The following is a 22,725-nucleotide window of genomic DNA, read 5'->3' on the forward strand; positions in this document are numbered from 1 at the left end:
AACTGAATGTCAAGGGTTAAGCAGTTCTTCCAGGGTCACGGTTTTCTTTTTCCTTTTAGTGAGCCTCCACTTGACCTTGTGGCCAGCAGTCCAGTAGCTGGTCATGAAGCTTTCTCCAGCCACTGCTGTTTTCCCTAATGTCCTCAGTGGATCCTCAAAACCTGGATAAGAGTAGCCAGGTGCATGGTAGGCTGCTGAGGCTGCTAGAGAACTTGTTTAGTAACTGCACATGTATGGCAAGCACACTCTTTTTATATTATTTATTGCATGGTTTGGGGTGCTGTAGACTGGAACTCTTAGCTCAGTACCACCCTTTCCCTCTGCTTCCAGAGCCATATTCAGGCCACCCAGGCATCTTTACCATTGTTTGGTTTCAACTCTTCTTTTAAACTTTGTGTCAATTCCTACAACCCCATTTAAAATGAATAGAATTAGTGATCTGGTTTGATAATTCATTCAGTTCAGTTCAGTCACTCAGTCATGTCTGACTCTTTGCGACCCCATGGACTGCAGCATGCCAGGCTTCCCTGTCCATCACTAACTCCCGGAGTTTACTCAAATTCATGTCCATTGAGTCGGTGATGCCATCCAACCATCTCATCCTCTGTCGTCCCCTTCTCCTCCTGCCCTCAATCTTTCCCAGTATCGGGGTCTTTTCAAATGAGTCAGTTCTTCGCATCAGGTGGCCAAAGTATTGGAGTTTCATTTTCAGCATCAGTCCTTCCAATGAATATTCAGGACTGATTTCCTTTAGGATGGACTGGTTGGCTCTCCTTGCAGTCCAAGGGACTCTCAAGAGTCTTCTCTAACGCCACAGTTCAAAGGCATCAATTTTTTGGCACTCAGCTTTCTTTAGAGTCCAGCTCTCCCATCCATACATGACTACTATAAAAACCATAGCCTTAACTAGATGGACCTTTGTTGGCAAAGTAATGTTTCTGCTTTTTAATATGCTGTGTAGGTTGGTCATAACTTTTATTCCAAAGATAATTTATTAGGTCTACATAATCATTCACAGGGGCTTCCCAGGTGGCTCAGTAGGTAAAGTATCTGCCTGTAATGCAGGAGAGACAGGAGACTTGGGTTTGATTCCTGGGTGGAGAAGATCCCCTGTAGGAGGGCATGGCAACCCACTCTAGTATTCTTGCCTGGAGAATCCCATGGACAGAGGAGCCTGGAGAGCTACAGTCCACAGTGTTGCAAAGAGCTGGACAAGACTGAAGCGACTGAGTACGCAAGCACACAATCATTCACAGAAAGCAGTGGCTTCCTTGCTCTTTTGTAGCATGGCTTATGTAAGCTCTGGGATTTGATGGTAGTGCCCTGGACTCATGTCTTGTCCACTGTACAGGTTGGAAGGAAGCGTATTTGCTTGAGCTCTTCTGAGTTCTAAACAAGAAGTTTGATGTATTTATTCTTAGCTATACTTATTATAAAACAAGTAGAAAGGTTAATGGCTCCCTCCTTTATCCAAAGATGTATAAACACACCCCCATGGCTTCAGGATCCTTTGAAGAAAGCATCAGTGCCCAGTTATCATTACTCATAATTGTAGAAACTTGCAGGTTGAGAAGCTATAATCTTCCTGCTGAGATCGTCTAGCTTCATCCTTATGCCAAAGACAGGATTCCAGAGAGATGAAGTGACTTTCCTATGGTCAAGTTGCTAGTTATCAGACTCGGGATTAGGATGGGGTCTTCAGCACTCCGATGAATGCATTTTTCCTCTATTTCTTGAATCCTGTTTGTGCTCTTTCACCTGCTTATGTACAATTATAGACTTTATGGGTTCATACCGTGAGAGACTCCTTTAGAGATCATCTCTTCTAACTCTTTCACTTCTAACTCTTTCACATGAGGGCAGGGAAGCCCAGAGACTTTTACATGTCTTGCTTAGCATCACAGAGATTGTAGATGCTAGAACTGGAACTAGAGACCAGCTCCTCTGACTCTTTCAACCAATACCTTACTTCTTCACTGATGGCTGCACCTTGGAGAATGTTTCAACTCAGAGACCTCCATGAGCTCAGTCATGTAGTCGTCTGTTCTTGTGAGTTGAACTGTTGAACAGCACGGGATAACAATGGTGCAGAGTTAGAGCTTTTGCCTTCAGTTCCTTCTGTGATTCTGTTGGTTTTTGTCACGTCTCTCTCTTGTGCAAAGTGAGGGTAGTGAATAGGATATTTGTACTGGAGAATTCTGTGATCCTTTCCCAACTGTGCGTGTGTCTTAGTGTTTTGTCCAGTAGAGGGGGGTGTGTGCTCACAGACTAAGCCCCTTGGGCTACTCCAGGTTGGATTATTTGGAAACACCTAGAGGGTGTAGTGTAGGAGATGCAGATCTGGGCAAGACATCATGTGGGAGAAGCTGGAGACAGTGATGGAGGAACTGGGAGTTAGCGAAGGAAATTAAAGGTATCCCTAGAAAATAGCTCTCCAGGGCCCCAGAAATTCTTTTTATGATAATACCACACCAAGGAGAATGATGAACTGAGAAGCTCCAGGTTTGGATATTCCAAGTTATCCTCTGCTCTTAGGTGTGATGGGTACCCTGGGAGTAATGTGTGTATATGGTGCCAGTTCTGGTCTACAGCTCCTTTTCCAAATGATAACAATGAGGCTGCCTTAGGCGGAGATAGAAGATCTCCTTTGGACACCCAGCTGCACACAGGCATCTTCTGCACCCCTGAAACCTATGTGCTGAGGCCTGAGAAAGACCAGCAGATTCCTTCATGTTTAGTAAAGATGGTAGACGGCCATGGGTCAAGATAGAATCTCAAGAAAAAAGACGAACACTACAGTCTTCCTTTAAATTTCTACCTATTTATTACCAGTTATCGCTGGTTGTGATGATCCCATCATGAAGTGAAAAGGAAATAGAACTATGTAGCACTCGGAGAAGGCAACGGCAACCCACTCCAGTACTCTTGCCTGGAAAAGCCCATGGATGCAAGAGCCTGGTAGGCTGCAGTCCATGGGGTTGCTAAGAGTTGGACACGACTGAGCGACTTCACTTTCACTCTTCACTTTCATGCACTGGAGAAGGAAATGGCAACCCACTCCAGTGTTCTTGCCTGGAGAATCCCAGGGACGGGGGAGCCTGGTGGGCTGCCGTCTATGGGGTCGCACAGAGTTGGACACGACTGAAGCGACTTAGCAGCAGCAGCATGAAACTATTCTCAGGCCCCTGTTGCTTTTATGTTTGTTCCCCCATTTTCATTCACTGCCTCTCAAAAGACAAATTAAGCAGTAATTTTTTTTAAACTGCTTTGATATTAAAAAAAAGAAAAAACTATGAGACACCTACTTCTCCTGAACAGAGTACGGAAGAGCAGGAAGGAGAATGTCATCTTAGCTGGAGAAGCTGAAGCTGTGGAATAATTTTGGAGAAGTGTCATTTTATTGAAAATATTCACCTGCTCACTTTTTGGGCTATCAGAATTGAAAAAAGTATTTACAGCCAGGAAAGAAAGAGGGAGAGAAAGGTAGAAAAGGAAGGAGGGAAAGTTTGAAAGTCAGAGAGGTAGTGGTGGTGGGGGAAAAAAAAGAAAAAGAAAACTCTAGACTTCCTTCTTCTGACTCAGCTATGGAAAATGTGATTGCAGGTCCTTGTCTCCCTGGTCTGGACGATGGCCCTGGATGCCAGAGGCCATCACAGGGCACTTCTGAGGTCCTGGATGTCCTTACTTCCATTCTTTCTTTCTGAGAGGGTCTGTGAAAATCTTGATAGCACGCTACATCTGATCACATCAGTATCTTTCTCCTGGGATCTGAAAGAGCTTTTCTCACATCTATTTAACACTTAGCATTACAGTAGAGGTGTTTCTGTCACTTGAAGCTGGATTACCCCCAGGGGGCTTTTACCTATTAAATGTTGACTGCATTTTCCCCATTGTCCATGCTCTGACTTGCCCACCTTCACAGTTTTCCTGATGACCTGTCTTTCTGGCCACTCAGGCAGTCGCTTTGAGGAGGTGACTTACAGTGACTTACATCTGCCTGTGTAACACTCACATTGGTCGTGTGTCTGTGGGGGGTATTTCCTGGGCTTGGCACTTGTGTATTCCATTCACGGACTGTGAGAATCTGTATGGAATATATGTGACCGCTGCCCCATAAAAGTCTACCTAACGTGGTCTGGGCCACACTGCCATGCACTGAACAAATACACTGATGACCAGTTAGGATTAGAGGTTTTTCAAAACCTATTTCCATCTTCAGCTGACATTGACTTGTTCAGAAACAGCACCATGTAAGTCAGTAAAAATAATAACCCTCCTCATCCTCATTTTGCTATAGCATTTTATAGTTTGCAGTGTACTTTCCCACACATCTGATTTGATCTTCCCACCCACCCTGAGATGGTCCCTGCAATTATTATTTGCCTTAAAGGTGAAGAAATTGAGGCCCAGAATTTAAGCAAATTCCTTTGAGAAATACAGCTAGTAAGAGATGGAACCAAAATTTGGATCTAGGTTTTCTTAGTACAAGTGTAAGCTTTTAAACTGATAACAGTTTGTTGATATATGATAGAGCTAATGTGGGTAGTTTGGTTCTAATAGTGTGGTTGAAAGAATCAGATAATTTCCCAAGCCTTCTGGAAAAAAAAAATATTTCTTTTCTCTCATTAAAAAATGTATGAATGTGTGTATATATATAATTATAGTAATTATATTTATAATTCTAGAAAACTTTGGAAACATAGAAATTATTTTAAAAATTGATAATTAAAGCTGCATCAATTCTATAAGTAAGCCTGTAGTAGCCACTTAATATTTTGAACTTTTAAAACTGCATATCTACATTAACAAAATTATGAGTTTATATTGTATCACAACATTTTCCCATGCCATTGAATATTCTTAAGATCAACTTTAATATTTGCATATATTTCATTGAATAAATTCACTATAATTTTTTAAACAAAATTCACATTTTCTTTAGGTTGAAATAAACTATACAAAATTGATTTTCTTCACCATAATTTTTAAAATTACTCTTTTCTTAAATTCTTAAGTGTCAGCCTTTACTATCAGAGACTAGTGTACCACACAACTCTTCATCTAAACTTCTGTTTGCATTTCAAATCCTTTCATAAAGCCCATTCTGGACCTAAGTATTTAAAGGGTATGTATGTTTAGTTTTTGAAGTAGAAACAAAATGCTAGCAGAGCAGTTGCTGACTTGCATAAGAGGAATGTTTTCTGAATTTGGGGGAATTGCAATCAAGAATAGAAAGATTTTTGGTCAATGGAAATTGGAGGCTTTTCCAGATATAAGGGGGAAATCTCTTGATATCTCTTCTTTGACATCACCTTCTTTAAAGTCTTGCTGCCTGTCCTAACTCCGGGAGATAGTGGAGGATGGAGGAGCCTGGTGTGCTTCAGTCCATGGGGTCACAAAGAGTCATAGAGGACTTAACAACTGAACAACAACATACCCACCGCACATCAGATTATAGAAGGTCTCATGTGCCCCTGGCACTCGGCACCTGCTCTTTTTGTAGTACTTATCTTGCTCTGTCCATTTTAATTGTTTGCTTCCAAGAAGCCCCTACAAGACTACACACTCTTGAGAGTGGGAACCCTGTCTTACTTACTGTAGCATTCTTGCACGGGCACAGTGTGTGGCACATCGTGGGAACTTGTGTTAGTCTGCTTCAGGAGCCATAACAAAATGCCGCAGGCTATGTGGCTTAAACAGCAGACAATTTCTTCTCACAGTTCTGGAGGCTGGAAGCCAAGATCAAGGTGCTGGCAGGAATGATGTCCTCAGGGCTCTCTCCTCGGCTTGCAGATGCCTGCCGGGGTCTTGTTGCCTCTTTACACGGTTGTCCCTCTGTGCACCTGTTTGCCTCTAGTGTGTCCTTATCTCTTCTTATCAGAACACCAATCAGATTGGGTTAGGCCCCATGCTAATGACCTCTTTTAAACTTAATCCTCTCTTAAAGGTCCCATCTCTAAATACTATCCCATTTTGAGGCACAGGGCACAGGGGTCAGGGCTTCAACATATGAATTTAGAGGAGCATAATTCAGTCCCTTCCATTACTCTATACATGTGTTTATTGTAAAATATTTGACATGCTTGTAGATGCATAAGAAGATAACATTTACCTTCCAGCATCCTACCTTCTGGATGCTAGTCAACTCCTTTCTGGCCAGAGATAGGAACAGAGGCAGCCTGGTATCTTACAGAAAGTGCTAGACTTGAAGTCAGAGACCTGAATCTGCATCCTGGTTCTGCCAGCTCCCAGCTGTGTGACCTTAACCGCCCCGAGCATCAGTCTCCCCATCTGGAAAATTGGGATAATAACGCCTACTGCAGTAGACCGTTGAGGGACTAGATGAGGTCATGCATGTGGGAGTGCCTAGAATAATGCATGCCACGAAGTAGACCTAAGAAAATGTCGATTTGACCTAACAGTTGAAAGGCATGTTGGAAACAAAAAGTATTTCCCTTTAGTCGTGAGGCATGGCACAGATACTGAGAAATCTCTGACAGTTACTGAGTTTTTTAAAATAGAGTTTCAGTGATCTCACCATGGTTATTCATACACACTGCTACTCCAGCTTTACATTTATTTCAGCTCAGTTAAGATGTTTTATCTTTTATATCTTTGTAGTGTTAAGTCACTCAGTCTTGTCTGACTCTTTGAGACCCATGGACTGTAGCCTGCCAGGCTCCTCTGTCCGTGGAATTCTCCAGGCAAGAATACCGGAGTGGGTTGCCATTCCCCTCTCCAGGGGATCTTCTCAACCCAGGGATCGAACCCCGGTCCCCTGCATTGTAGGAAAATTCTTTACCATCTGAGCCACCAGGGAACAGTTCAGTTAAGATGAGTGGTTTACTAATCTTTTCTCATTTGAAAAAAACGACAGATTATTTACATGTAAAGCACTTATTTATGACTGACGGTTTCCAAATTTCACTAAGTAATTTCAATTCTTGCTCCAGAATTCTAGTAGCTCATTGCACTGTGATGGTGTCTAATTGCTGTTTTCACTGAGAGTTGTGTTCTCGAGCTTTAAAATATGTCCTTACATAAAATACGATGCCTTAGTGTAACGACCATGATAACTTCAGTGAGATGTTTTATAAATAGACCTTGAAATGTCACAGCAACATAAATTCTCCGTTTAGGATGTGGAAAGAACATTTTCACTGACGAGCAAATGGAAGGCTGTGGGACTACAGACAGAGACTGGTGAATCTTTAGGACCCTTCAAGAATCAATGGTCAAGAATCAGACCCCTCATTGCTGGTCTTGTCTAAGCAACGGTCATGACCAGATTTTCCCTTGACCTGCTTCTCATCGCCTGTCTCTGTAGTTGTTTGAAGTTGTGGTCTTTAGTTGTTCACTAATCTTCCCTTTACTCTCTTTTTCCAGGGCAAGTTGCTTGCTATCCTTGTTGCTCCATCCTACTTCCGTTATGCTTCTGTCTTGGTCCCATCACCGTGTCCTCCTCTTCCTTCTTCCTTCTGCCTCATTCCTGGATTCTGTTCCAGCAAGCCTGCAGCCTCCATCTTTCCTATTTCCTTTCTTCTGCCTCCAGACCTGCCTCCATGTCTGGGCATTCTGCCATCATCTGCTTCTCTCATTTTCTCTCTCTCTCCTATCCTGTTGCTGCCTCTTCTCCTTTTCTCTCCAGATCCTCCTCTCGAATGAGCAGAGGTGTGAGATCACTCCGCGGCACATCCTTTTTATCTTCAGGAGACCTGAGGAGAGGGTCTTGGAATCGTGGCACCTACTTCTCCACAGAAACTGCTAGTGGACCTAGCATCAGCGTCCTTATAAGCATCACTATAATAAGACCTTTCTGAAATCATCTCCTGGGCTTGACATAGCCTATATCTGAGGAGGAAGCTCCACAGCCCCAATGGGGAGCTTGATCAAGTGAATGAGAAGGGAGCTTTGGTGGGAATGGAGCTGCGTTTGATTTGAAAATATTTTCATTTCCACTTCTACCCTGGTTGAGTCACTTTAGGATACTTGCAGATTTGGCTTCTATTTTAAAAGGTTCACAAGTGTTTGAAAAAATCTTTATTCCCTTTAATAGAGATGGTTACACTTGAATTTCATTTAATAAGTAATAGTGCTTTGTTTCATTATTTTGTTAACATATTTGGATTCACTTATTAACTCAGCTTATTAGTTGTTCTGGCCCCTCCCTTGAGACTGTGGTTTAAGTCGATGGTCCATGTGAGGACTGAATCGCGTTGTTAGGTCTCAGGGTTTGGGTTGGACCCAGATGAGCATTGACCATGGCATTACTGAAAACAGTGGCTATTTGTGGTTGGTTAATGATGGTCCAGCCAACCATTTGATTCATTTTGAGACCATAGTCCCAAAGGAAAGCGGATCCAGCTTGACCTCCTATTTGAGGGAACATAAGATGTCAAGTCTCCTCTTTGCCCCTTGTTGACAGGACTGTATTTTGTTTGCCTCTCCCCACCCAGCTCCTAATGCTCCACAAATCTTTTTACAACATGCATCTTGCAATTTTCTTGAACTCCCACATGTAACCATGTAGGTAACCTCTCTGCAGAGTCAGCCAGTCACAGTTTTTCTTTGTCAGAAAAACCACTTTGCCTTTAATCAAGATGAAGCGTTTACCCCACTCTGCAGTTACACAGCCAGTTATTTACGGGTATCATTTTTCCTTCCCAAAGTTTCAGAGCCAGAGGACTCTCCAGGAAGGCGGATCCAGAAGAGTTCAGGTTTCACAGCCCTGCAAATTGGTGGTTACAGTCATTTGTCTTCCTCCCTTTCCCTGGTCTCTGCTCCAACCTGCCTGCAGCCTACACGGCTCCTTTCTTGCCTTCCCTTCCTGTCTGCTGAACTGCCTCCAGTCTGGGCAGGCTGCCAGGGTTTGTGGCTGTTTTTAGCCCATTTCCTGCTCTTCCCTTTCTGTCTCAGACCTGCTGCAGAATGAACAGAAGTGGTGTAAGAACCCTCAGCGAGATTCATGGACCTTTTTAATGAGTTTTAGAGGTTGATATATGATAACGTTGAATATAAGTAATATACATACTCTGTGAATAAGAGTAGATGTAGGGTAGATGTCTTGAAAGAACTCTGGACATTCTAGGCATCGACCCTCGACCATCTGTGCCCACCTTCCTTTCTAGCTTTATCTCACACTCAGTTCCCTGACACAGATTGTGTGCCTCAAGGCTTCCTATTATTTGTGAATATTCTGTGCTGCTTTTTCATACTGCCTGTCCATGGTACTTGTATACTTCTTATCCATCCAGTCTTGCCCATCAGTGAGGTGGAAGCCTCCATCCTGTCTCCTTCAAGGTGTTACTTCCTCGATCATTCCACCTTCTTGTCCTCCTCTGAATCTAGAACTGTTTATATAATATTTCTTCATGGTGCTTAATCACACCCAGTGTCTCTAATGAGGATGAGTGCTCCTTATGACCAGGGATAAACTCCTTTTAGTCAGCAGTTATGGCAGCAGCAGCTACAGAAACATAACATTTACATGGTGCATTATCATTTGTAAAGCCCTCTCATCTCTGCTATCTAATCTGGTTTTTCAGAATTGCACTGTGAGGTTGGTATTATTATTATTTTTGTCTCGTATACAGATCTTTAGAAGCTGCTGTCCCAGCTTAGTGACTTATTGCAAAGGAGAGCCTTTAACCATGAATTATTAAAAAGAGATGGTTTTTAGGAAGAAATTTGGCATTTTTAATGGGCTATATACATAACTGATCGATTGTTCTTAGGAAGTTAAAACATTTAGATGTTTAATTGTAATGAAACACTTCCTTGATAAACTCACATGAAGACAGCCTCAGCCACTAAAGCTGTGGGAGCTTTAACAAAAATTTCACCTGTGAAGTTGGTTACTGGCCATCTAATGAACCCTATTCTTACTTTTTAACTATAATTAATTAATTGCATATTTGCTTCTGACATGTAACAGCTTTTAGTACTGAACCTTTTTTCCAGACAGTGTTTTAGAGAAATTTTAGGTTCACATTAAAATCAAGGGGAAGATAGGTTTGTCTTTAACCTGCTGCCCTCCCATATGTACTGCCTCTTTCCCCACTGCCAGCATCCCCCACTGGAGGCGGAACATTTGCTACAACTGATGAACCGACTCTGATACCTCATGATCACCCAGAATCCACAGATTACCTTAGTTCATGCTTGGTGTTGTACATTCTATGGGTTTGCACACATGTATACTGATACATATCCATGATTAAAGTATCTTACAGAATAATTTTACTGCCCTAAAAATCTGTGCTTTTTATGATGATCATTTTGCCTCTAACATTAACAGTGTTTCTTAAAAAAATTTTTTTTAATTTTTATACAATTTTAAAGGTTACTTTCCATTTACAATTATTACAAACTATTGGCTATATTTCCCACATTAGATAATACATCTTTGAGCCTATCTTATACTCATTATTTTACTTATTTAAAGTTTTTTATTTATTTTATTATATTTTATCAAGAGCTGACTCATTGGAAAAGACCCTGATGCTGGGAAAGATTGAGGGCAGGAGGAGAAGGGGATGACAGAGGATGAGATAGTTGGATGGCATCACCAACTCGATGGGCATGGGTTTGGGTGGACTCCGGGAGTTGGTGATGGACAGGGAGGCCTGGTGTGCTGCGGTTCATGGGGTCGCAAAGAGTCAGACACAATTGAGGGACTGAACTGAACTGAACTATTTGGGCTGGGTCTTTGTTGCTGCGTGCAGGCTTTCTCTAGTTGCAGCGAGCAGGGGCTGCTCTGTAGTGGCCGTATGCAGGCTTCTCATTGCAGTGGCTTCTCCTGTTGCCAAGCACGGGCTGTAGGGTGCGTAGGCTTCAGTAGTTGAGGTGCATGGGCTCAGCACTTGTGGCGTATGGGTTTTGTTGTTCCATGACATTTGGAATCTTCCAGGACTAGGGACTGAACCAATGTCCCTTGCATTGGCAGGTGGATTCTTAATGAACTTCACTGGACCACCAGGAAAGTCCCTCTTATACTCAATTAGCTATAATTTATATATTTAAATTCAAGAACTATTTGTTTGAACAGTAGACATTATTGATTTGTAAACCCCATTTGATATTTCCTTTGAATATTCATTTATATTTACTGTCCTAGTCTCTTGGTATTTACAATCCAGGAAGACTCTTTCTTCATTTAGCACTAATGTTCAAGATTGGATTTTAAAAGAAAATTTCTTTCCCAAATGTAATAGCTAACAATTAATGACAACTGATTATATGTCAGATGCTTTCTGTGTATTTCTAAAGCCTTCAGGAGCCTTTGAGAAAAGTTATTTATTGTCTCCATTTTATGGATGATAAAACTTAGGCTTAGGTTAACTTTCTTAAGCTGATTCCCTATCCATAGTGTTGGATCATGGATTTAAATTCTACATTCCACCAAAGCATGTGGCCTCCCTGGCTATAATCTTATTGTAGGGTGTCATACTGTCATGAAAATCCCATGGGCAGAGGAGCCTGGTGGTTGCAGAGTCGGACATGACTGAAGTGACTCAGTACGCATGCAGGCTGCTGTCATGCTGTTTTAGAAAGACAGTGATATAGAGAAACTTGGTCCCTTTAAATTATCTCAGAATCCTTTGATAGGGCAAAAGTGAGATTGAGAAGGCATTTGGTATATTCCAGTGATATAACCTCATTACATCACTTCTGATTTCAAAGTCAGAGCCTCAGTAGATGAGAACTCTAACAATTTCCTTTGTGTCAAACAAGGCTCCATTATTTGTTTCTCCTCCTCACCCCCTAAAAATCTAAGAAATAAAAACTAAGCCCACTTTTGTCCTCTCTAGTACTGAACTGATATGGTGCAAAGACATAATGAGGGGAGCAGAAGAGTGCTGTTGAGTCCAGTGTCTGATTTATGGATGTTACTCCCTCGCCCTCCAAACTTTGTGGATCAGTTTCTGAAAAGGGAAGCAACCATCTCAGATCTGTCTTTCAGAACACAGATTGTTAGACTAGATGCTAGTGGTAAAGAACCCACCTGCCAGTGCAGGAGATGTAAGAGAGTCAGGTTCCATTGCTGGGCCAGAAAGATTCCATGGAGGAGGACATAGCAAAACGCTCCAGTATTCTTGCCTGAAGAATCTCATGGACAGAGGAGCCTTGCAGGCTACTGTCCATAAGGTCACAGTCAGACATGACTGAAGCAACTTAGTACACACAAGCAGATACTCTAAGAGTTAAGCACTATTTGTGTGTGTTGATGGTGAAGACCAAAGTCTTTTATACTCCAGTGAGTCTCCACCCTGGCTACATAGTAGGATCTGGGAGCGCTAAAGAATCCCAGTCAGCCCAGGTGCCATGTCACAAAGCCACTGCACTGCGTCCTCCTGCCCCATAGTGGGGCCATGGAAAGCATTACTGATGCAGAAGCAAATGACGGAGGCAGTGAAGTGTGCGGAGAGGTGCCTTCATTGGGCAGAAGCCATGAGTGGCACAGAGAAGCTGTAACAGCAAAGTCGGAAGCTGACTATCTCTGTCTCCTGTGTTGAGTGTAAGAACGTGTATGGTCGGCTTCCGTGTGCTTTCTCACACGGTATCCTTTGTCCACATTTCCCCTTTGTCTAGTAATAGTACTCATTTTTCCTTTGTGGACCTACTCCTACTTCCTCATATTATGTGGTAGGGATGAGGCTTATCTCCTGGATCTAGAATTTAGAGCAACATCTGGAAAGGATTTAGCTCAGTGTCTGGTACATTGTTGTTCAGTCATTCAGTCATGTCTGACTTTTTTGCAGTCCAGTGGACTGTATCCTGCCAGGCTTCTCTGTCCGTGGGATTTCCCAGGCAAGAATACTGGAGGGGATTGCCATTTCCTTTGCCCAGGGCATCCGGGTAATCTTCCTGAACCGGGAATTGAATCCGCATCTCCTGTATTGGCAGGCAGATTCTTCACCACTGAGCCACCTGGGAAGCCCCTGGTACACAGCACAGGCTAAATAAATAATTAGTTTCCTTTATTAAAGTTGGAGAGCTTGTACCATGCCCATCTTTTACCATCCCTACATATAAGAAATATCAGCAGTTTCCTCTCCTTTTAGATTATGTAGCAAAATTATGGCAGCAATTAGAACAAAGACTCTAGTTCTTGATTTTTTGGAGGAGCATACTTGGAGTAGGACAGTCCAGTAGGGGTCAGTTTGGCATTTGTGGATTTGGCAGAGACATTAAGATTGCTCTGTCTCATGCTCTGTGTGTTGCTAGTGGCCATTGGATTCCAATATTGCTGGATGGTGCTTCCCAGGTGGCACAGTGGTGAAGACTGCTAATGCAGGAGATGCCAGGAGACCCGGATCGAATCCCTAGGTTGGGAAGATTACCTGGAGTAAGAAATGGAAACCTGTTCCAGTATTCTTGCCTGGAAAATTCCATGGACAGGAGTGCCTGGTGGACGACAGTCCATGGGGCCGCAAAGAGTCAGACACAACTGAACGACTAAGCATATGTAGAGCAATGTGTATCTAAATTATTATTTAGGTAATAACAGGATTTTGACCTAGTTGCTTATCCTGTTGTGCTTTATAAACTCAGGACACCTAGAAGGCATGGAAGAAATTTACTGTGAGATAAGCATTTAAAGAGTGAGCCTAATGTGTATATTCTAAAACCCATATTAATTTTATAAAACCTCTTCTAAACTACCTCACCTTTCCACTGTAGTATGTACCTTTGGGGCAGAAATCTGTTAATAAATGACTACATTAAAACATCTTTTTTCTTCTCAAGGAGCACAATTACTTGATTACTTGAACTTAGAGAATACAACTGTATTTTGAGAAGGGACGGAAACAATTGGAATATGACAAGAATATTCATGTCTCAGCTTATTCACTTTTTTAATGAGAAGAGCTAAGGTTTTTCAGAATCTTTTAGGCTTCAGATGACCAAAAACACTGCACTTCATTCTGTTGACAAGACAGTTCTGTTTTCTTTTGTTTTGCTTCTCTGTGTAGTTAGCTATAAAAGTTTCCAGGAACCCTTAACTGAACTTCCAGAATGTTAATTTTTCTTTTCTTTTTTTTTGCCTGTTTTGTTCACCTGACTCTACTGTCTGCTCCTTTAAAGCAGGAATTGTGTCTTACTCACATTGTTTGCTTGCAGTACATATTTAGTAAGTAAAAAGATAAATGAACTAACAGGAAAAAAGTAATGGTGACCTCAAATAGGCTCTAAGTCTATTGCTTTCTTTTCCTTCATCAGTTTTTAAAATAGAAATCCCTGTCGACTATGTACTTTGTTGAGAAGTAAGATAACAGACAGGGTATCTGTGTGGAAATAGATGAGACACTAGTGTAAATTCCACTAGAAACGAAGGAGGAACACACTCCTTTGGGCTCTCACTTTATGGGTGATCCAAAATGTTGAAATGATTTTAGTATTGAATTTCATATGACCCTGAATCTCCCATGTGGTCTGAGGGAGAAGAGGCGCAAAGTATCCGGTCACATGAGCACTCAAACTTAGGCAGATGATCTGAGTCTTACTGGTAAAATACTTTTTGTTCCAAAACATAGGACCCACCACTCCATCTATTGGTAAAAAGCTGCGTTTTAGATTTCTGTTGAACTAAGGCCTTGGAGAATGTAGGCTGTGAGTCATAGATGGGTCATTGTAAATTGTTTTCTTACAGCATCACCTGGCTCTCCTTCCATCTGCCCCACATGGAATGTTTTCCAGTTCACTTTTTGGGGTCATATGGATAGAGGGTAGTATCCTGAAGATAAAGCCAAAACCTCTGCCAAGCAGTGATAGGAGGAAAGAGGGAAATTGAGTTTTCCGTTCAAGGCTTCAGGCTCACAATTTAATCAGCAGCTCAGTGTGTAGAGCTGAAACTGTTTGGTGGTGTTTCTGGCTTCTTGGGTAGCTCAGAGGTAAAGAATCCACCTGTCAATGCAAGGGGACACAAGAGACTCGGGTTCTATCCCTGAGTTGGGAGGAGGTCCTGGAGAAGGAAATGGCCACCCACTCCAGCGTTCTTGCCTGGAAAATCCCACGGACAGGAGCCTGATGGGCTGCAGTCAATAGGGTCACAAAGAATCAGGCATGACTGAGCAGGCAGGCACTAGGGGCTCCAAAGAACTCCTGGTACCACCGTCCTTTATGTCTCAGCATGGAAAGAATTCAGTGAGAAGCAAAGTGATAAATAAGTGATTTATTAGAATAGGGTGCTTGCGAAGCTTACCAGAGGGTGGGAAAGAGAGTGCCCCATCTGAGAATTTACTGTGCTACAGTTTTATAATCAAAGGAAAAGTAGGGAGGGGGAGAAGAATTTCCTTGTCTTTCTTGAGTAGACATGTTTCCATCATCAGCTCTTCCTCCAGGTTGTACAGGGGAGTTTGCTTGTCCCTACACTGTCAAGCTAGGTCCTCACATTATTGTATTTTATGTGTACAGAGAGCATGTCCTGGGGATCATTAACTTATTGTGCTCACTGGGCACAACGTGGGTCTCATGCTACCATGGTTTGATTGTTTAGGGGCAGGTCTCATGGTTCTGTTGCTAAGCAAGCCTGCGTGACTTTGTGGTTAAGCAAACCTGCTTTCTTGAGTAATCATTAACTTACAGGGGTCTCCCATATTTTTCCTACTTATAGTCTCCTAGTGGGATTAACTAATCACCTACTTTGCCCCTTTACTCTGTCCCTATCAGTGTGGTATGTATATTTTCACAAGTAAGAGTTCTGGATCATGTAAAAAATAGGTAGTAGAGCCAAAAGAAATATTTTAAAATTACATGAAATTATACACACAAGGATATTTATTACCGTGCATAAGGTGGAAAAACAAGGGAAGTACCCAAATGTCCAGTAAAAAGGGATTGAGTAAGTGAATTTTCATGTGTCCTTGTGCATATATCCATAAAATGGATCTGTAGCCACTTAAAAGAATGATGTAGATGTACCTGCACTGACAAAGGGGGAATGTTGGGAAATTAAAAAACAATCAAACAAGCTGGAGAGCATTATGTCTGTGCGTATTCATACATCCCTGCATTTAACAATGGTAACCTCTGGAGGTGGCAGTATGAGCTTTTTTTCACTTTCACGCTGAACAGTTCCATACTGTTTGACTGGCTTACAATGAACACGCACACAGGGGCCAATACCCACAACTTCTTTGCCCTCATGCATGGACAAAAATGCACCGCTAAGTAAATATTCTGTATGGAGAGAGTGAGCACCATCTGTGACCTGGTCCCTTGATGGGGAAGATGATGGTGGCCCTTGGAAAGAATAAGGAGAGGAATAAAATGACATCTGCTATTTTTCTCACCTGTGCCATAATTTGCGAACATAAACTAAATTCTATTTGTCTTATTTTTATGTTCTGTAAAGCCTTAGAACAGAAGAACAGATTCTTTCTGAGAATTGAATTCTCATTTCCACATGAAGCTCTGTGTCGGTAGGTCAGGTATGTCCTTGGAAAGCAAGGTCAGAGTCCTGAATCAAACTGTGCCTTCAGCTAGCATTGTGGCCTCAAATTGAGTCATTTAAGTGCTAATCTCTCAGTTTCCCCACCTTACACAAGGTAAGTAGTAATCCTTACCATCACATTCTTGAGCAGGGTGTCATGAAGCTTAGTAAGACCGTATTAGCCAAATGCTTTGAGCTCTTCAGATAAAAATGCAATGCAAACATGAAGTCCCATTAAGATAATTATACAGTAATTGCTTTTTCATAGTATGGGTTTACATTCAAGGTCATTTTATGGAGGCAGGGAAGGAGCTTAGCTTTCAAAATTTGAAAATAAAATTCTTAACCCATGTTGAAGACAAATATAACAGAATCACTAGTTCTAAGAATAGGAGGACTTTGTTTTGAATCAAAAACTTGAAAATTAAAAAAGAATCGTTTCTGTGTTTAACTGGAAATGTCTTTAAAAAGCAAAAGGATCACTTCTCCTAGCCCCTGAAAGAAGAAAATTAAAGGAAGCTCTTCAAGAATGTTGTTACTGTTGTTCAGTCACTGAGTCATGCCCAACTCTTTGAAACCCCATGGACTGCAGCGCATCAGAGTTCCCTGTCCTTCACTATCTCCTGGAGCTTGCTCAAATTCATGTCCATTGAGTCAGTGATGCCATCCAACCATCTCATCCTTTGTGCCCCCTTCTCTTCCTGCCTTTTGTGAAAAAAAAAAAAAAAGTCTCACTCATACTACTGTAAGGTGGTGAGACCTGTCTGGCCCACTGTGCGTGGGGACCGAACGTGACTCATTCGTGCTGGGTGGAGTTTCTTCCCGTGGCTCTGTACCAGTTGCTCCTACGATGGAGCAGGGGAGGTACACCCTCTTCCCACCTGGTCCTTCTTCTCCAGCGTTCCTGAGAACCCATCATGTTTGCTGCAGGCTCCCCACCCTTTGGCACCATTGGTGCTTGCTACCATTATAACCCAAGACATGGACAGTCAATTTCAGTCCCCAAGATTTGGAAGTGCCGACACAGGAGGTCAGTAATCCCAGAAGAAGGTAAGCTTGCAAGCAAGAGCCCATGTTTTGGGTTGAAGGTGGAGAAAGAGAGAGGTCTATTTAGATGATCAGAACTGATGGGCTAAACTATGAAAGAAGAATTTTTGGTGAAGGGTCATTGTTTGGCACTTGACATGTTGGTTCAGGTGTCTTCCAATTGTAACCTGCAAGGCTGCTGACCTCAAATTTTTAAAATCACGTAATCTGAATTTTATGTATCTATGTAAAATCTGAATATGTTCATTTAATTTATGTTGAATAAAACTAAGGATTAGCACTGTTTATTTTTTTAATTTTCTCAGTAAAGGAAGATTTAAAAATAGTCTTCCTCTAGATAAGTTATTTTCATCATAAGGGTTTGGGAGTATAAATGTGACAATTTGTATTTTTGAAATATGAAGCTTTTATAGAGTTCTTCTGGAGAATGCAATGGAACCCCACTCCAGTACTCTTGCCTGGAAAATCCATGGACAGAGGAGCCTGGGGGGCTGCAGTCCATGGAGTCGCTAAGAGTCGGACTCGACTGAGTGACTTCACTTTCACTTTTCTCTTTCATGCATTGGAGAAGGAAATGGCAATCCACTCCAGTATTCTTGCCTGGAGAATCCCAGGGATGGTGGAGCCTGGTGGGCTGCCGTCTATGGGGTCACACAGAGTCGGACACGACTGAAGCGACTTAACATAACATAACATAACATAACATAGAGTTCTTCGAAGATGGGTTACTGTAATAAAATGCTGTATTGATGTCAGATAAATTTAATTTAGTTTATTTAGCCAAAGTAAGTGAAAACACTTTGTATCTAATCCTTATTATGGACATTATTTAAATAATTCTCTTTACGTTTAAACTTTAATATGGACCTTGTTAGGATGTGAGAGGTTTTGACTTTCTTTCCTACAAGAACTCTCCCACTTTCCTACCAAACAAGTTTTGTGGTAATGGGGTACTTTCTAATTTTATATTCAAATTAGAGAAGTTACCGAGGAAAGATAAGTTATGTAAAACAAAGTAATTTCAGCCTTAAGGGAGATACTGACCTTTTTTTTTCTTTTTGTTCTATTGCTTTTACCTACTGGTGCTTAACTGATGCCATAATCTCTATTTTTCTGATTCATTCTAATCTTTTAGATGGACTTCTTAGTATGCCCTTGAGAATCTCTATCTTTAGATTTGGGATTATCAATGTTTCCAAATGGAGTCAGTGCTAAACTATGAGGAAAGTTGTTAGTAAAGCAAATGAAAAAATTCTTTCATTATAATTGCTTAGAGAGAACTAATAATTAAAACAGAAAAGGCTAAAGTTTCCCACAGAGGATATTAGGCAATGAATCAAATAATTTTAAGTTTGCAAGCTATGTTTTGTGAGACAAGCATTTCTTAAAGAGATATATACACAGGTATTCCCATTTACTCAGAATTCATATGATTTCATCTTACAAAATCAGAATCAGCTTTAGAAAAGGTCTGTCCAGATTTACAACGTGTTACATCATTATTTTGATTTAGGATGGCAAAGACTTTCTATTTAGGAACAGGAAAGAGAATATTGTTTATTCTTCTTCCCCACTACCATCCCATCACCAACAACCTAGAACAGATGAAGAATAGGCATTACAGTGCAGAGTAAATCCAAATTTTATTCCTACTTCAAACACTAATTTGCTATTTGACCCTGAGTATGTTTTATAACTATTGTTTGCTTTAATGGTTCTTCCTTTAAAGATATAAAGTGTGTCCTATCTCATCAAAATGGTACAAAAACACTATTTGTAATGTGGTGACTATTTTTAGTAGATGTAGGTGAAACACATATTAAATTAAGATTGTTTATGTATGGAATCACTTGCAAAACATTACTTTCTTTTTCTATGAATCTATAAACTTTTGTCTCTGAAGTAGACTCAATAACTTTTTCCAGGTGCAAGAAGCAAACATTCAGCTCAATCCATAGCTGAGATTTTCCAACAGCAGTTTTCAAGGTTAAATCATTTGTTTCGGGGAAAAGAAGTTCAAAAGCATATCCTAGTTAAATAAGAATACTCCAAGAATTGAATGCACCTTGTAAGTCTCACAGCCTCTGTATTTCCCAGAACGCCAGTAATCAAAATGCAGCTATGATTTCTTCAACCTCCAGATTTTAAATTTCTCTCAAGTCGATGGAGGATTCTGCATTGTCTTCTTTATGGCAGGAAATTACAAATGCTTTTGTTGTTATTGCCAGAATCTGAGGGCGTATAGCTTCCAGCAGTGGCACCTGGGTTTGTTTTCTTTCTCCCTCTTTGAGGGTTGGGGGTGGGAGCTGATGAGAGCTCGTGGAAGGTAGTAAGCTCTTTGCCAACATTCAATACTTAAAACATTTTTCATATATTAATCATCCAGAAACTCTACTAGTAAAGACTTGTCCCCTTTGAGTGCTAGAATAGTCCCCAAATTAAATCTTCTATTCTCTCCTAAGACCACAGTTATTCCTCCAGGTGTAAATTATATGCCTGGATCTGAGACTGACTTTAATTTCAAACAGAATATTTCTCAGTCCCTGTAGTATAATCATTAACTTATCTTATAGTTGGGTCATTGACTTTAGTGCCATATTTCGTTGTGGTAGTAAAATTAATAGTAGTAGTATTGACGGTAATAAAAGTGTTAACAACCATTTATTGAGTGCTCTATAAAGTACTTTAAATATTTCATCTTATTTAATCCTCACAAAACTCTTGGAGGATCTCTGTTATTTCCATTTTATAGATGATGAACTTGCCCAGATGGATGAATAGTAACCTTTCTGAATCCAAAGTCTCTACTTTTTTCACTTTTCTGTTTGAGAAAAAAAAATCGTATCTGGTATTATTTGTCTTTGCAGCTTATGGTCATATTTGGACTTCAATATGAATTCTCCCTCTATTAACTGCTTTATCATAGGCAGTTTTTCTGGGAGAAGTTGGAATGGAGTGCTGAATAGTGAGCAGAAATAATTTAACCCTGGGAGATTTTTCCAAGTTTTATCCTTGGGTGAAGCAAGAATTAGTGTGAGCCAACTGCACTTTACAATAGCTAGAGGGTTTTCCCAACCAGATGTAAAGAAAAGTAGAAAGTTAGGCTTCCTATTCTATAGGTTGAATTCTAGTAAGAAAGATATTCTAGCTCTCCATTTTTTTTTCTCTATAAAATGGGGATTTAAATGATACTAAGGGGCTTCCCTGGTGGCTCGGACGGTAAAGCATCTGCCTGCAATGCGGGAGACCTGGGTTCGATCCCTGGGTTGGGAAGATCCCCTGGAGAAGGAAATGGCACCCCACTCCAGTACTCTTGACTGAAAAATTCCATGGATGGAGGAGCCTGGTGGCTACAGTCCATGGGGTCACAAAGAGTCAGACATGACTGAGCAACTGAGCACCCATACACGCATGTTACTTGAAGCTAAGGTTGATAAAATTACCTGCCCACAATGAGCTAAGAGCAGCCACAAGTTTGTTCTCTGTATCTGTGAATCTGTTTATGTTTTGGACATACATTCATTTGCATTATTTTTTAGATTCCACATATAAGTGATACCATGTAGTATTTGGCTTCTTCTGTTTGACTGATATCACTACGGCTAATATTCTCTAGGTCCATCCACGTTGCTGCAAATGGCAGTATTTCATTCTTTGTTATGGCTGAGTGACACTCCATTGTGTGTATAATACCAATCTCTTTAGCAAGGCTGTGTGCCAGGGCCTTGACCACCTGGTCCTTGCCTGCCTCTTTCACGAGCGGCACATCTTCTAGTCACATTGAAACACGTGCCATCTGCCGAGCACATGTGTTCCTTTACACATATTGTCCCTTCTGGTTTGCTAGGTTAAATCTTATTCATTTCTCAAGCATCAAGTATTATTGTCCCTGAGAAGTAGCCCATTCCTGAGGAACCCTACACTACCCTGCCCTTTAGGACTGCATTAATTCCCTTAGTATTCTCCTGTTAATATTTACAATCCAAGAATTTATTTCTTCTTTTTCCGTATGGGATACTGGACTCCTGGACTTGTCTTAGTTATCTTTGTATCACACAAGATTCAGTAGGTGACTATTCAGTATTTTGACTGAATGGATAAATGTTTCAATGATAGTAGACATGTTACTTGTGAAATCAATACACTGATCATACACTGAATTAAAGATGAGTGCAGGTCATTTTCCTTCCAAAATATGTTCAGCAATCACATCCTTAAACTTTCCAGTGACTGGCTGAATGGTAACCATAGGGGTTTTGCATCTTTTTAATCTCACACAAATGGCAAAATAGGGAGAGAAAAAAGGATAATTTCCAGAAGTGAAAGATCTTCCATTTAGCAGCTGACATAGGATCATTTTCATTCCTTAATTGTTGTACTTTATGGGCATTTGGGGTGTGCATTCAAGACAGACTTAATAATTTAGGTGAGACACTGCAGCAGCCATTACTCTTTATTTACTGGCTGTGTCCAAGAAAGGAAGCATTGTTACTCACGTGGCAGGGAGGGAAAGCCTAAGTGCTTTTGTCATGAGGCAGGGAGAGACTCACATTTGCGTAGTATTCTTAGGGTGTATACAAACAAGCAGCTGGATGATTCAAAAGGTTGAACCAGCAATGATTTGTTCCAGAACAGATGTGACAGAGACAGACATCTGGGAGTCAAGGACCACACATTACATGCTCAGCTGTTTTCTGAACATTGCTTGAAAAATATTCAGATTTTCATGATTTCTACATATTTATGTCAAGGTCCAAATGTTCAGGAAGCAAGAGAGCAGTTATCTCTGCTTATGTCCTTGCCCTGACATCAGGTGCTTAGGATGCTTAATTTAATGTCCTGGGACTCTTGATTCTCCTTCCTTAGACAAGCAGGGACTTCCAGGGATAATAGCCACAGGCCTGGCATGGGCTTCCCTGGTGGCTCAGGTGCTAAAGAATCCACATGCAATGCAGGAGACCTGGGTTCGATTCCTGGGTTGGGAAGATTCCCTGGAGAAGGGAGTGGCTACCCACTCCAGTATTCTGGTCTGGAGAATTCTATGGACAGAGGAGCTTGGCAAGGCTACAGTTGAAAGGGTCACAGAGTCGGACACGACTGAGTGACTTTCACTTCACACACAGCATGTGAAGCCTCCTGTCCACACTTGGCAGAACATCAAGTTGAAGGGCAGGCATTAGCAGGAGCGTCCTGCAGGACTTCCAGTTTCAGAGTGAAACCAGGCTGACCTTCTAAAACAGAAC

General features: G+C 41.3%; 1 protein-coding gene across 9 annotated transcripts in view; it reads left to right on the forward strand.

Annotated features, from left to right (window-relative positions):
• Window positions 1-22,725, forward strand: part of FMN1 (formin 1) — a 502,692-nt gene that overhangs the window by 86,110 nt on the left and 393,857 nt on the right. The window lies entirely within an intron of this gene.

The sequence above is a fragment of the Bos javanicus genome, chromosome 10, assembly GCF_032452875.1.
Source record: "Bos javanicus breed banteng chromosome 10, ARS-OSU_banteng_1.0, whole genome shotgun sequence".
Taxonomy (NCBI): Eukaryota; Metazoa; Chordata; class Mammalia; order Artiodactyla; family Bovidae; genus Bos; species Bos javanicus.